Here is a 17214-nt window from a genome sequence, read left to right on the forward strand (position 1 = left end):
CCGGTTATGGAAATATCTGCTGGCAGATCCATGTGTGTCTCCAGGAAGGCTTGCTTCATGGTTGAGTACAAAATCCTGTCCTGTGTCTAGTTGGGTATGAGGTTCTGTTCCTCCGTCTTGTATTGTATGTTCAGAAAAGTCTTTTGTCAGCAGGTGTTTTCCTCTCCTACTTGCATTGAGGTAGTGGGAAGCGTAGACAGATTCAGTGGAGGGGAGGTTGGTTTGCATGCTGGTCTGGACTGTGTTCACAGTTCTCTGCAATTTCTTGTGGGCTTGGATAGCATAATTGCCATAGCAAACTGTGATGCATCCATATAGAAAATGCTGGAGGAATTCAGCAGGTCTGGCAGCATCTGTGGAGTGGAATAAACAGTCGACATTTGATCCGAGACCCTTCATTGTCGACTGCTTATTCTCTCCATAGATGCTGCCTGACCTGCTGAGTTCTTCCGGTATTTTGTGGGTTTTTGTTGGTTTGGATATCCAGCATCTGCAGAATCCCTTGAGTTATGCATCCACATAGGATGCTTTCTATGGCGCATCTGTAAAAATTGGTGAGTATCATTGACATTCTACTGAATTTCCTTAAGCTTCCAAGGAAGTAAAGGCATTGGTATGCTTTCTTGTCCATAGTATACACGTTACTGAGCCAGACTGATGGTTGGTGATAGTTACACACAGGAAGGTAAGTTTTCAACCATCTGCACCTCAGTACCAGTGATACAGATAGGGTACATCGTCTGTCCTGAAGTCAATGACCTGCTCTTTTGTTTTGCTGACATTGAGGAAAACTTTGATGTCTTGCCATCATGAAACTGGGCTGTCAGTCTGCTCCCTGTATTCAACGTCATTGAGTTGTGACCCACTATGGAGGTACCAAACTTGTAAATGGAGATGGAGGGAATTCAGTCAGATGGACATGAATAGACAGACATTAGAGTAGGGGGATGAAGATGCAGCCTTGTAGGGCACCAGGACTGTTAACATCTTTGCAGATATTGGAGGTCAAAGAGGACACTGTGAATCTCCTGAGATGCACTCCAGAGGCTTTGAGATCAATGACATAAACTAGGAAGTCTTCAAGCTACCATATCTGTACTTGTTGAGCAGCTTGCCTGCTTATATCACATAACTATCTATCCAGCTCTAGCTGACAAAATTGTAAGATCACAGCTGACAATACTTAATAAATAATGTATAAGGAAAGAAAATTCTACCTTGTGGAATTTAAGTTTTGCTAATTAATCAAATATAAAAAAATCTAACAACTCTCAATAAATAAACTACAAAGTAAGATAAACATCTTTCATGTCTGTTTCTTGACTTCTAAAAGCACTTTTCAACTAATGAAATATACGAGACTTGTTCAGTGCCATTTGTAATGGGAAAATGACAAATACATTTTTTAACCTTGATCTCTTCACTGCTGTTGGAAAGCAATTAGTCTAAACTGCTAAACATTAACTGCTACCATGAAATATGTGAAAATACAGCTGCTTCAATGACTGAATTTAAAGCAACACCACTTTGATCCAACAGTAAAGATATTAATGACCTAAGTTCATTTCAGAGCAGTAATCTTCCAGAAGAATACAGGGAAGGCACCAAGCTGGTTTAGCCAAATGGTATCAAGAGTGGCAGGACCTAGCACTTGAAAAGGTTTGGCTCATTTTCTCAAAGGAGGAAATTTGTGGGCTCAAAATAATAAAGAGCCTTGAGATCAGCATCAGATTCTATTTATTAACAGTGACATTTATGATGTGAAACTTGTCATTTTGTGGCAGCTGTACCACTGAAGAAGAAGAAGAAAGCCCTTAACTCTGAGTGGAGTCATCGGGATGCCGTCATGACGGCGTTTTTTTAGCAGGCTTTCTTATTTTTACGAGGCCGAGTTGCTAGCTCGACGCTCAACCCAGCACGGATGGCGAGTGTGCAAGGGACCCGGCTGGATTTGAACTTGGGAGCCTTCGCTCCGAAGTCCGGCGCTGATGCCACTACGCCACCAGCCGGCCCTGTACCAGAGAGACACAAAATTATTTTAAATTACTAAAATAAATAATGCAAAGAAAAGGAATAATGAGATTGGGTTTAAGAACCAATCAAAAATCTGAGGGGAGAGGGGAATCATTGCCTGAATCATTGAATGCGGATCTTCACACACCATTACTTCCTCCCCGATAGTCGTGATGAGAAGAGGGTATGTCCTGGATGGTAAGGATCCTTAGCGATGGATGCCACCTTCTTAAGCACTGTCTCTTGGAGACAGGTTAAAATTAGTACTAGTGCTAGAAGGGACAGAGAAAATAGATTGAATGTAATTGGAAAAATAAAATGGATTATGAATCTTTGGAATTCTCAGCCTTGGAAGCTGTGGAGACTCACTTATTGACTGTATTTAAAAGTGAGATGGACAGATTTCTGCATATTAGGGGAACCAATAGATATGGTGTTACGTAACCGGCAACAATGAGTATCAATCAAGTCAGGTTATATAAAAACAACCAAACATTTATTAAACATGGATAAACAATAAAAAAAACAATCAAAGACCTTAACTGGAAGTTAACCGCTATGTGGCCATTCAACAAATTGCCACTTGGTACTGGTTCTTAAAGCAATAAATGCAGAAACAGTTCTTAAAGCAGTAAAGTCAAATATAGTTCTTAAAATGGTAAAATCGAAAGTCCAACAGATTTATACATTCAATTGGGAGAGCCTTCTCTGGAGAAGGATTTCTTCATAGACGCAACTTTCCTGCTGGTTCTGTCCAAAAGGATTTACGTTGAAGGAAATAAATGGCTTAAAACAACTGACTTTTCTTCTGGCAAGCAAATCCTGCATGAACTACCTTCTCCTTTGGCAGGAGTTATCCTCGATGCAGGTCGCTACTTCTTAAATGAATACTCAATAAGGCCGATCCTTTATTAAACTGCCAAACATTACTGACTTCTCTTAATCCTTCATATCCTGTACTTCGATAAAGTCTTCACTCTCCAATACTACTGAAAAGGTACATCGACAAATCTAGCAGAAATGGGTAAACTGCCAATCCAGCACTATTGTACCTTACAATAGAATGTAACACTCCGTTTTAAAAATGAAACTGCGTCATAAAACAAATACGCAACGGAACGGAGACACTGACTAACATTCTAGCTGGAAAACTAACTGCGTCACCAGGGGTCTTCCCTTTTATACCCGTGGTGAACATGTCATCATGTGACCTCACATCAGCGGGAAAATTACATCAGGAGACCTTCAAAGGACCATTACATCATTCTCACAAGAAAGTCACAAGATCTCCTTGAGGTATGTAATACTGGATACACAACAGGAAGATGATGTTGAGGTAGAAGATTAGCCATGATCTCATGGAATGGAAGAGCAAACTTGATGATATGAAATGTCTACTCCTTCCCCTATCTCTCATAGTTTTAGGCTTTGGATGAGATGATTTGCTGTTTGAAGTGATGAGTTGTTATGATTTAGAAGTCATTGCCTGAAATAACTGGGAAGGTACTTGCCTTTCACAAGGGGAAGCAAGCAACGAGTGGGTCTAATTGCAGAGAGCCCTTTTGTAAGAATATTGATTAGCCAAAGCTGTCTCCTTTCCTCGGATCATTCTCTGGTTATTGAACTTGACACTGGCTGAAAATACTCACTGAAGACAATTATCAGACTAAAATGAAAAACATCAGACTTTGGTGGACATACTGGTATTTGTCAGATTTTCATAATTTGTAATTTGAATTCTCATTTCCTGAAGCCTTTTTGATTTTGCCTGAGTTTATAAGGAGAGGTAGAGAGGCAGCAGATGGGAAAAAAACATATAGTTAATATTTACCTATACTTATGTGAGAATAATTATAGTAAGTGATTGGATTTAGAATGGTTCATAGAGTAATAGAGTAATACAGCTCTGATAGTCATAGTCATACTTTATTGATCCCGGGGGAAATTGATTTTTGTTACAGTTGCACCATAAATAATTAAATAGTAATAAAACCATAAATAATTAAATAGTAATATGTAAATTATGCGAGGAAATAAGTCCAGGACCAGCCTATTGGCTCAGGGCGTCTGACCCTCCAAGGGAGGAGTTGTAAAGTTTGATGGCCACAGGCAGGAATGACTTTCTATGACACTCTGTGTTGCATCTCGGTGGAATGAGTCTCTGGCTGAATGTACTCCTGTGCCCAACCAGTACATTATGTAGTGGATGGGAGACATTGTCCAAGATGGCATGCAACTTAGACAGCATCCTCTTTTCAGACACGACCGTGAGAGAGTCCAGTTCCATCTCCACAACAACACTAGCCTTACGAATGAGTTTGTTGATTCTGTTGGTGTCTGCTACCCTCAGCCTGCTGCCCCAGCACACAACAGCAAACATGATCGCACTGGCCACCACAGACTCGTAGAACATCCTCAGCATCGTCCGGCAGATGTTAAAGGATCTCAGTCTCCTCAGGAAATAGAGACGGCTCTGACCCTTCTTGTCGACAGCCTCAGTGTTCTTAGACCAGTCCAGTTTATTGTCAATTCATATGCCCAGGTATTTGTAATCCTCCACCATGTCCACACTGACCCCCCTTGATGGAAACAGGGATCACCAGTGCCTTAGCCCTCCTCAGGTCTACCACCAGCTCCTTAGTCTTTTTCACATTAAGCTGCAGGTCCCTCAGCCCACTGAGTCCATTCCAAACATCACCTACATTTGGTACATACCCCTCTGAGCCCTATCCCTCCAAGTGGTTCTTAAATGATCCTACTGAACCTATCTCAATCACCTTTTCTGTCAGCTTGTTCCATATACTGTACTCAACACCCTCTGTGTGTAAACGTTTTCTCCACTCATCCTAAACCTATGCTGACCAGTTTTAAACTCCTTTGCAATGAGGGAGAAGTCTGTTACCGTCCACCTTATCTATTCGTCTCTTAATTAAAAAAAGAATTCTGTGAAGTCGCCCTTCATTCACTTATGTTCCAAGGGATAAAGATTAAACCTGGCCAGTCTTTCTCTTTAACTCAAGCCCTCTAATCCTGGCACATCCTTGTAAATTTTCTCTGCACTCTTTCCAATTTAACCACATCTTTACTTTTGAAAACTAACCAAAACTGTACACAGTCCTCGCTGAAGACTTATGCAATTGCACCGTAATATCCATAATCAACACTCTGAATGATGAAGGACAACGGCTAAATAATTTTTTCTCCACCCTGTCTACTCGTGATGCTACCTTCAATGCTCTTGGTTAATAATAAGTCTAAAGTGAGTGTGGAGAAAGAAAAATAAATCTGTGTTTTTTGAAGGGAAAAAAAAACATTAATTATGAAACTCAGTTAAGGACTTCCAGTAAGATGGAGGCGAGTTTGTGTGTAGCAGGCTTTCAGGGGCCAACCAAAGGTGCTTTTTCCTTTGCTAAATGTATTTTTTATGATTGCCTGACAATTGTACTCCAAGAACTTCGGGTACTGCAGGGCTACTCCATCAGCGAGCTGGTCGTTGATCAGAGTAGCGGGTATTGTGTCAGCTGCAGAGACAGCTGGGGTGTTGAATGAGCTGGCCGGGATGTTGGGAAAAGAGCTGGCTGAAATGTTGGGGAAGAAACTGGTCAGGATACTGGAAGTGCCCACCGGAATGTCGGAGGAGCCGTTTTGGGTTTCGACAAGCTTACCCGGCTGCAGACCACGTTGCTGCTTGCCACACGTAGGCATCAGAGTTGGGGAACAAAGGCAGCTTGCAGTGTAACCATGGGAGATTGTCTTGGACATTTCACTTGCGATTGCAAGACTCTGTTAGGCAGTGATAGTGTAAGTTGCAGCAGGCCTGTTACCCTTGTCTGGTGGCACGACAGACAACATGGAAGCTGTGTAGAGAGGACAATGCCTTAAGCCACAGGCTTGCTTCCAGCTGCAGTCCAAGGGAGGAAATGCCAGAGGTGGTGAAGCGTGGCGTCCGCGCTTGGCAGGGGCCTGTCCTCTCCTGTTGGTGCTGGCCTCCCATGTTCGTACAGTGGAATGACAGGCTGGATTGTGTGCATGGGAGGCAGGGTTTGAGGGTTGGCACAACATTGTGGGCCGAAGGGCCTGTAATGTGCTGTACTATTCTATCTACGCACTGTCAGGAGACTGAACCATCGACTGCGGGACGTGTCACTGTGGGTCTTGGACTACATACATGTTCTTTTTCATGTGAATATGCTTCTTCACTGGCTGTTTTGAATGTGCTATTTTGTTTGGTTTTCACCTTGGTCCCAGAGAAAAGCTATTTCATTCACTGTATCTATTATGGTTGAATAATAATTAAACTTGATTTGGTTTGGATTTTCTTTTCAATTCTCTTTACACAACTTCAGCAGCTTAATTTTGGAGATAATTTGGTGTAGAATTAAGGACAGAGAATAGAAGAAGCTATTGATGAGAAAGTAAAGGGGAATATTATTGACAGAGAGGAAATGGAGGGGTAATTATTCGGAGTGTCAAGGAACTATTGAGGAGACTGTTAAGAGATAGAGATCATAAAAAGGCTATTAAGCCATTTCTAAACTAAAAAGCCTCAGGACCTCGGAAGTATGTGTATCCCAGCTGATGTTCTAAAACTAGGCCAGAAGGAACTTCAGTTATATTCACATTTTCTTTATTTATACTCAAGATGAACATGATCATCTTCAAGAAAGGAAGCAAATCTGATTGCACTAATTACAGTTGGAGATCCCCGCTCTCTGCTGCACGGAAAGTCATCACTGCAATCGTTCTCAACTGTGTCCTCCCACTCTCTCTGGAGTCGCCTCATTAATTTTTAGTGTGGATGCATCCATTTGGAGGCAATGGGAGGATCCAGTCTTCAGGACCTGATATTCACTATGCAACGACTCTAAGAGAGGAGCAGGGAGTGGCACCAATCACTAATTTGGTGTACAAAGCACCATTGCCACTCATGTGGCCTCTTTGCATGATACTGTCCTTGATTATATAAGAGGATTTTCCATAGGATCTAGCCCTTCAGCATCTAGTTACAGCAGGGCCTTAGGCTGCTGTCTTTCTCCACAAAGCCTTTGTCTTGCACAGCCAACACGATCTATTGTAAAAAGCTTCCTTTCAAAAATCAAGGATTCTGATGTCACCTGAACCCTCTTTCAGCAGAGGCAATCAATTTACCATCCCCTTCAATGCACCAGTGATTGTAACGATTGCTTTCAGAATCAGAATTAGATCCAAGTTTATGATTGCTGTCTTATTGTTGTTTTGTGGCAGCAGTGCAGTACAAAGATATAAATTACTGTAAATTACTAAAAATAAATAGTGCAAAATAAAGAAATAGTGTGGTACTCTTCATGGACCTTTCAGAAATCTGTTGACATAGGGGAGGAAGCTGTTCCTGAATCATTTACGGTGTGCCTTTGGGTTTCTGATGGCTGTAATGATAAGAGGGCATGTCCCAGACATCAAGGGTCCTTGCTGATGTTGTTTCCTGGAGGCATCACCTTAACAAGGTATCCTTGATGGTAGGGTGTGTTGCACCTGTGATGGAGCTGGCTGTATCGACAATCCTCCACGGCCTTTCTGATCCTATGCTTTGACGGTTCCATACAACCAGTCAGAATGCTTTCCACTGCATAGAAATTTCCAAATCTCCTCAAACTCCTTGTGAAGTAGAGCTACTGGCATGATCAAGACCTCAAAACACATGGTCTACTGGGCAGCAGTGATCTCTTCCAAAACTTTAATTACTTATCTCAATGCACTGGAAGGATACCACCAATGTTACCTGTGCAATGTCCTCTACACTGGCAGGATAAGAAAATTAATGACAACTTTCTCTCCCGGGTGAATATCCTCGGCCGTGAGGTCTCAGTTGTACTCTGTCAACTACAGTGGGTGGGTCATATTATTTTCATTCCCGGTATCAGACCTCTGAAACACATAACCCATTGTAAACTTTACCATGGTGAAGCATTTCCAGAAGGGTTGAGGAAAAACAGAGAAATATAGAAAACCTACAGCACAATACAGGCCCTTCGGCCCACAATGCTGTGCCGAACATGTACTAACTTAGAAATGACCTAAGGTTACCCATAGCCCTCTATTTTTCAAAGCTCCATGTACCTATCCAGGAGTATCTTAAAAGACCCTATCGTATTTGCCTCCACCACCGTCGCCGGCAGTCCATTCCACACACTCACCACTCTATGCATAAAAAAACTTACCCCTGACGTCTCCTCTATACCTCCATCCAAGCACCTTAAAACGGTGCCCTCTCGTGTTAGCCATTTCAGCCCTGAGGAAAAACCCTCTGACTATCCACACAATCAATGCCTGTCATCATCTTATACACCCCTATCAGGTCACGTCTCATCCTCCGTCACTCCAAGGAGAAAAGGCTGAGTTCACTCAACTTATTCTCATCAGGCATGCTCCCCAATCCAGGCAACATCCTTGTAAATCTCCCCTGCACCCTTTCTATAGTTTCCACATCCTTCCTGTAGTGAGGTGACCAGAACTGAGCACAGTACTCCAAGTGGGGCCTGACCAGGGTCCTATATAGCTGTAACAGTTTCAAAGAATGGTCTTAAAACCTCCCTGAAAAGTGAATTATTGGTCCATGATCATTCGAAGAGGAGAAACTTGAGTCCATGCATTGGGAGCACACAGAAGCTCAGCATAAGCAGTGGACATATTGCACCTCCTCACAAACTAGTCAACTCCCTACCCGAAGCCAATAACTCCCTACACCGGCTGTATCAAAATCTGTGGATCTGACATTGGCCTTGTCAGTCAACTTATAACCTCCAACAGTGAAATGAAAATAAGTCACCCTTGATCCTGGGAGAGGGGGTCAATATGAAGAGATTGGGAATATATAGGGGGAATTACCGAGAGAGAAAGTAGAAGAGGCTATTGTTAACAGAATAACATACACTCAGGAGAGGCTATCACAGAAAGAGTTGAATGCAGAGTTATGAACAAAGAATAGTACAGCAGTGGAGAGCTGTTCCCACAATGTTGTGCCAATCTTAATGACAGTTGATATTAAATGTCCTCCTGTGCACCTTCCATATCCCTCCATTCCCTTCATATATGCACGTGTCTATCTAAAACCCATTTAAACTGAACCAAACTACCTGTTTCCAGGGGTAATCCATGTCAAGCATCCACCTCTCTCCATGTTAGAAAAAAAATGTGCCCTCATGTCACTTTTAAGCTTTCCTCCTCCTATTGAATTGACCTTTTTTCTTACATCCTTCCCATATATGAGGAGTAAACATTTTTACGTCACATCTCTGTCTAAATGTGCAACATGCAATCATAGTAACTTATAATACTTTATAATAAATAGAACAGTCAATGTAACATAGAAATACATGCAAATCCACATGAGTCAATCAGTCTGATGGCCTGGTGGAAGAAGCTGTTTCTGAGCCTGTTGGTCCTGGCTTTTATGCCGTGGTACCGTTTCCTGGGTGGTAGCAGCTGGAATAGATTGTGGTTGAGGTGACTCGGGTCCCCAGTGATCTTACGGGTCCTTTTCTCACACTTGTCCTTGTACATGTCCTGAATCATGGGAAGTTCACAACTGCAGATGCGCTGGGTTGGCTGCACCACTCTCTGTAGAGTCCTACGATTAAGGGAGGTACAGCTCCCATACCAGGCAGTGATGCAGCCAGTCAGGATGCTTTCCATTGTGCCTCTGTAGAAAGTCCTTATGATTTGGGGGACAATACCAAACTTCCTCAACCATCTGAGGTGAAAGAGGCACTGTTGTGAGGTCCTCGGTGATGTGGACGCCGAGGAACTTAAAGCTGTTTACCCTCTCAACCCCAGAACTGTAATCCACAACCAGCTCCTTTGTTTTTGCAACATTGAGGGAGAGGTTGTTTTCTTGACACCACTGTGTCAGAGAGATGACTTCTTCCTTGTAGACCACCTCCTTATTGTTTTGAGATAAGACCAATCAATGTAGTGTTGTTGGCAAATTTAATTAGCAGATTAGAACTGTGGGTGGCGACACAGTCATGGGTATACAGGGAGTAGAGGAGGGGACTTCAGTATACAGCCCTGAGTCAGAGGTGTGGAGGTGAGGGAGCCCACTTTTATCACCTGCCGGTGATCTGACAGGAAATCCAGGATACAGATTTACAAGGCAGGGTCAAGGTCAAGGTCTCCAAGCTGCCTGTTGAGCCTGGATGGAATTATGGTATTGAATGCTGAACTGTAGTACAAGAACAGCATTCTCACATAAGCATTTTTCTTTTCCAGATGTCTAAGGACAGTATGTGGATCAGTGGCTATTGCGTTGTCTGTCAATCTACCTAAGCTACCTGAAAGCATGTCTGCTGATGTTTGACATTTTACCCTAGGGAAAATATTCTGACTACCTATCTTTGTATCCATAACTTATATTAAAAAAATTGGATTACTCCTGTAGCTCCATCAGCTTAGACAAGGGTGACATACTGTTAATCCTATAACAGAATTCAATGGTTATTTAAATTACTTACGTTTCCACTAATTTAGTTCTGCAAAGAATCTTTGATTTTCAAAATTATCAAGTCCCTTCTTACACTCCTCCCCTTCAGTTATAACAGTTAATAAGCAAGCATGCAGACCTCTTCTCATTCTCATGTCCATTGCTTCCCACTGTGTCTGCAGGAAAAATGGAGTAATGTTGTACTTAAATGGTTAAGTGGAATTTCTGTCACATGAGGGCAGAGTGAGAGAGGGAGATAGTGAGATATGCTGTGTGAATTTTGTGTAGTAATTTTCTGATTACAGCAGCTAATCATTTACAGCAATGAGTTTCTTAACTGAGATTTGAATTTGGTAGGAATTCATTTCTGCTGTGGGAGATAAGAAGCCTCAGTCCATTCATTAGAGAGGAAATAATTCTCTGAGTTGGGGGTTGGACTGGCAAGAGAATGAGGTTAGAATTTCAAAACTTAAACCTTTTGTTCATCTGTCAATGCTGCTGACTTCATCAATATCTTTTTAGCTTTATGCAAAATCCATTTTAGATCTACTGATCAGTGCTCCTATTATCAGACTGCTCGGAAATGTGATTAAATTATACAATTATGCTATTTGAACTACAGCAGGCATTTTTTCTTGTAAATTTATTTTCTTCCTTTTTCAGTCTGTACCTGTAATATAGGATTTAGTTTAGCTCACAGTGATGTGACTTGTAATTTTGGTATTTCCCCCAATAAATCTGCATCCAATGCTTCACGGAAGTATAGTGTATTTGAATTCTTAGCATTTTATCATCTCAAAAAAACTTTCTCCTCATGTCGCTACTGATTCTTTTGCCACTTATTTTTATTTTTTGAGCTTTACTGACTGAACCTGCAGATAAAGTATCAAATAGAAGTTGGTCCTGGATCACTTGAGCAAAACAGGAATAACAACTTAAGCATACTGCTTCAAAGGTCCATTTATATTGTCAAAGTATGCAAGTACAATATAACTCTGATATATGTCTTCTCCAGGTAGCCACAAAATACAGAAAACCATGGGGGTTGTTGGAAAGAAACACCATCATCCATCATCCACCATCACCCCCCCCGAAACAAAAAAGAAAAGTAAACAAAACTCACAAACCTCAAACCCCCTGCTCTTCCCTCACACAATAAACTAACAGATTGTCCACACCCCCAAACCCCTCCCTCACAAAAAACAATGACAGTACCATCATATCCTCAGCCCCTCCCTTGCAAGAAAAAACAGTGACAGTCGCATTCAATTGAAGTTAATGAGATCAAAACATTAATTAGATGTTGCAGACCTGAATAAAGTGAATCGGTTTCATACACACAAGTAGACACACGTGTTTTTGGAAAGCATGAAGTTGGATAAGTTGCTGGGACTGGATGAGATGTACCCCAGGCTACTGTGGGAGGTGAGCGAGGAGATTGCTGAGTCTCTGGTGATGATCTTTGCGTCCTCAATGGGGACGGGAGAGGTTCCGGAGGATTGGAGGGTTGTGGATATTGTTCCTTCATTCAAGAAAGGGAGTAGAGATAGCCCAGGAAATTATAGACCAGTGAGCCTTACCTCAGTGGTTGGTAAGTTGATGGAGAAGATCTTGAGAGGCAGGATTTATGAACATTTTGAGAGGTATAATATGATTAGGAATAGTCAGCATGGCTTTGTCAAGGGCAGGTCGTGCCTGACGAGCCTGATTGAATTTTTTGAGGATGTGACTAAACACATTGATGAAGGAAGAGCAGTAGATGTAGTGTATATGGATTTTAGCAAGGTGTTTGATAAGGTACCCCATACAAGGCTTATTGAGAAAGTAAGGAGGCATGGGATCCAAGGGGACATTGCTTTGTGGATCCAGAATTGGCTTGTCCACAGAAGGCAAAGAGTGGTTGTAGACGGGTCAAATTCTGCATGGATGTCGGTCACCAGTGGAGTGCCTCAGGGATCTGTTCTGGGACCCTTACTCTTCGTGATTTTTATAAGTGACCTGGATGAGGAAGTGGAGGGATGGGTTAGTATCTTTGCTGATGACACAAAGAATGGAGGTGTTGAGGATAGTGTGGAGGGCTGCCAGAGGTTACAGCGGGACATTGATAGGATGTAAAATTGGGTTGAGAAGTGGCAGAAGGAGTTCAACCCAGATAAGTGTGAAGTAGTTCATTTTGGTAGGTCAAATATGATGGCGGAATATAGTATTAATGGTAAGACTCTTGGCAGTGTGGAGGATCAGAGGGATCTTGGGGTCTGAGTCCATAGGATGCTCAAAGCAGCTGCGCAGTTTGACTCTGTGGTTAAGAAGGCATACGATGTATTGGCCTTCATCAATCATGGAATTGAATTTAGGAGCTGAGAGATATAGGACCCTAGTCAGACTCCAGTTGGAGTACTGTGCTCAGTTCTGGTCGCCTCACGACAGGAACGATGTGGAAACCATAGAAAGGGTGCAGAGGAGATTTACAAGGATGTTGCCTGGATTGGGGAGCATGCCTTAAGAGAATAGGTTGAGTGAACGCGGCTTTTTCTCTTTGGAGCGACAGAGAATGAGAGGTGACCTGATAGAGGTGTATAAGATGATGAGAGGCATTGATCATGTGGATAGTCAGAGGCTTTTTCCCAGGGCTGAAATGGTTTACACAAGAGGACACAGGTTTAAGGTGCTGGGGAGTAGGTACAGAGGAGATGTCAGGGGTAAGTTTTTTACTCAGAGAGTGGTGAGTGCGTGGAATGGGCTGCCGGTAATGGTGGTGGAGGCGGATACGGTAGGGTCTTTTAAGAGACTTTTGGGTAGGTACATGGAGCTTAGAAAAATAGAGGACTATAGGTAAGCCTAGTAATTTCTAAGGTAGGGACATGTTCGGCACAACTTTGTGGGCCAAAGGGCCTGTATTATGCTGTAGGTTTTCTATGTTTCTATATTTAGACATAATCTTTTGTGTAGCACAGTAGTGCAACAATAAAGTAGCACTATTACTGCTCCAGTGATCCTTGTTCAATTTCACCGCCGTCTGGAAATTGTTTATATGTTCTCCCCTTGACCTCATGGGTTTCCTCCAGGTGTGCCTGCTTCCTCCCATGACCCAAAGGCATAAGGGGTAGTAGGTTCACTTATCACATGGTTGTAATTGGGCTGTGATGGCCTACTGGACTGGAAGGGCCTGTTAATGTGCTGTATCTTTAAATATATATCGATATTTAAAAAAATCAAGGACATGAGATGATTGATAACATTTAGAATCCAAAGATTCAACTTGTGCAGGTAGTTTCAAAAACCTAATGGATGTAGAAAAGTAGTTGTTCCTGAATCTTGTAGAACTTCAGGCTTCCATACCTCCTGCCTGACAGTAGCAGCAAGAAGGGGGCAAGGTGCATATGGTGGACATCCTGAATAATAGATGCTTCCTTCATAATGCAGTGCCTCATAGAGATGTTGTCAGCGGTGGGAAGGCACGATACACCAACCTGGAATTTTCAGCAACTTGTGATAGCTTAGACTGAAAGCAATTACAAAGCAACTAAGCCAATCAAAAGAGATGTACTGTTCCTGACTCACTGTGGGGCACAGTGTTCTTTTGAGGGTGGACGAGCAGAATCAGGATCAGATTTAATATCACTGGCATATGTCATGAAATTTGTTGTTTTGTGGCAGTAATGCATTGCAATACATAACAAAAACTATAATTTGTAATAAGATATATTTATTTCTTTCTCACCCCTTATGTGTCATGTGTATGTATACTTTTCCCTCAAATTCAGGTCTTCTACAGAGGCTTGAGAGCTTGAGAGTTTGGTGCAGTATCCTTGCTATTCTTAGTTAGGTGCTCTTCTGGACCGAGATCTCAGATGTTGTTCCTAGCATTTGTTGGAGCCACTCTCCCAGTCCAAGTGTCACAGCTCCAAGGGCTCTTATCGTCACCAGGATTACTCTGGCTTTGACCTTCCACATCCATTCTGTCTGCTCTTTCAAGCTCTGGTATTTCTCCAGCTTCTTATATTCTTTCTTTCTGATGTTACTGTCATTCAGGATTGCCACGTCTATTACCACTGCTTTCTTCTGTTGTTTGTCCAGTATTACTATATCTGGTTGTTTGGCCACCTGCTTCTCAGTCTATGTTTGGAAGTCCCACAAGATCTTAGCTCTGTCATTCTCCACTACCTTCTTTTGTGTTTCTTATTTGGACTTGGAAGTGTCCAATCTATACTCAGCACAATTCCTGTAACTTGGTTGTGCTGTTCAGTGTGTGCTGTTCAGTGTATGCTGTCCCTGCCTGCGTCTTGCAACCTTTGACAATGTTCTGGATAGTTTCACAAGATTCCCTGCACAGTTTGCATCCTGGGTCTTGTCAGTTGTGATAGACCCCCGCTTCTATTGCTGTTGTGCTCAACGCCTGTTCTTGTTCAGCCATGAGTAGTCTCTCTGTGCTGTCCCTCATCCATGCCATTTCCAGACATTGCTAGGACATTCATATGTCAGCCACTTCTGATATCTGACACCCCGTGCAATGGCTTGTCCCGCCATGGCCTCTGGTCCCCTGGTTCTGCTTCACCCACTTCCATTTCCATATCCTCTGCTTGCTGTCTGATGTTTTCTCCGAGCAGGTTATCCTTGGGGGCCATCTTCCTGACATACTCATTGATGTTTCGCATTTCTTCCAGGACTGTGGCCTTGCCAGTTCCAAGTCCCAAGCCTCTTTCATTCCAGCAGGTGTACAGTCACTTGACAGTGGACTTTGGATGGAATCCTACATATAATGTTAGTAGTTTCCATTTGATGTCAGCAGCTTCCATTTCATTCCTTAGCTAGCGCACTATTGCGGCTGAGTATTTGATGACTGGTAGGGAGAATGTGTTGATGCCTCTGATCTTGCTCTTCCCATTTAGCTGGTGTTTTAGGACCTGTCTCACTCTTTGGAGGTACTTGGATATTGCAGCTTTTCTTGTGTCCTCATCGTGGCTTCCATGCACGTGCATGATCCCCAGGTATTTGTAGCTGTCCTGTCCATCTGGTATGTGGCCTTCTGGTAACTCAGCTCCTTCAGTCTTGATGAGTTTTCCTCTTTTCACTACCATCCAGTTACACTTTTCCAGTCAAAATAACAACCCAGTGTCTCTGCTGTACACCCTTGTCAGGTGGATTAGTGAGTTAATGTCTGTTTCATTTCTGGCATATGTCATGTACAGGAGGTGGATGATGGTCACTCCACTCTTAACCTGTACCCATATCCACTCTTTGAGATGATCTGGCTGAGGGAGTTCAAGCCTATGCAGAGCAGCAGTGGGGATAGTCACCCTGGTATATTCCGCATCTGATCGTCGCTTGTGCTATTGGCTTTGAGTTACCTTCTAGCATTGTCCTCTAATGGCCCATTGAGTTCTTGATGAAAGTCCTTAGTGTCTGTTGACCTTGTACAGAGGCAGGCATTCCAGGATCCATGTGTGGGGCATTGAGTCGTATGTTTTCTGTTAGTCAATCCAGGCTGTGCTGAGGTTGGTTTGCCTGGTCTTGGAGTCTCACATGACTGCTGTGTCTACAAGTCATTGGTGATTGGAGCCCCTGGTTCCATTACCAATCCCCCGATGAGCAGGGCTCAGGAATTTTCACTTATGTTCCTTCAGCTTGGTGGCTATGATGTCTTATAGGAGCTTGTATGTTGCTGATAGGCAGGTTTTAGGCCAGTGGTTTGATGGTATTGCTTCCTTGTGAGGATCCTTCACTATGAGTACTGTCCTTCCTTGGTTAGCCAATCAGAGTGGGAGCCTGCGTCAAGCAGCTGGTTCATTTGAACTGCCAGCCATGTTTGTAATGCTGTTGGTTTCTTCAGCCAATAGGCGTGGATCATGTCAGGCCCTGGTGATGTCCAGTTATCCTACTTGCTACCTGTTGCTGGCATCTACTGCTCTGAGGGTGACTGTTTCTTCCTCTGGGAGATTGCAGAGGCTTACGAGTAGATCTTTCAGCTAGCGGGCACTGGTGTTATGTGATGCTTCTTTCTCCCACATACTCGTCCAGTGCTCCTCAGTTGCTGTTTTGGTTGGTTCAGCTTCTGGCACGTTGTTACTCTGGAATTGTGTGAATATTTTTCCTGGTTCTTTGGCGAAGAGTGGATTTATTCGCTTGACCTCTGCATCCTTAGTCTGTCACCTGGTAACCAGAGCTGTTAATGTTGCTTGACGGCTTCCAGGGCTTCGGCTATGTACATACCTCTGTACTTCCATAGCAACCAAGATGAGTCTTTGATCTTCACACCTTTCTGCAGCTCAGTAAAGCCTGATTTATACTTCTACATTAACTCGACGCGGTAACCTACGCAAGTGGCCTGATTGGCTATTGTGAGCATTTATACTTGTGCGTTGGTGTGTCTGTGTCGCTCTACAATTCGTGCACATCACACATGCACACACATCTGCCCGTGCAAGGCTTCATGGTCATGGTAGTCTTTCTCGGGGTAAACAAGAAGCGAGCGTCTTTTCTCGTAAAAGCGAAATGTGTCTTCCATGATTTCGGAGGTCTGTAAACCTTTATGGAAAGCATTGCAGCCAGAGTTCCTTCCCTGCCCTTCAGTTGCCCAATGGGAAGCTATTGCAGCGTAGGATGAAATGCGATGCTACCAAGCGGACCAATCACAGCTGTTGCGGTCTGCGTTGCCGCGACTTGCAGTTACATTTTGGGAGAGGTGTGTGTCAGGCTCGGGCGTAGGGATCCGCGTCGGCTCTGCGTTGGGTTTGCGGCGACGC

General features: G+C 43.1%; 1 protein-coding gene across 5 annotated transcripts in view; it reads left to right on the forward strand.

Moving 5' to 3' along the window:
* The window catches only part of ccser1 (coiled-coil serine-rich protein 1), a 1394127-nt gene that overhangs the window by 207202 nt on the left and 1169711 nt on the right, over positions 1–17214 (forward strand). The gene's annotated exons all lie outside the window — the stretch shown is intronic.

This window comes from Mobula hypostoma, chromosome 4 (assembly GCF_963921235.1).
Source record: "Mobula hypostoma chromosome 4, sMobHyp1.1, whole genome shotgun sequence".
NCBI classification, from domain to species: domain Eukaryota; kingdom Metazoa; phylum Chordata; class Chondrichthyes; order Myliobatiformes; family Myliobatidae; genus Mobula; species Mobula hypostoma.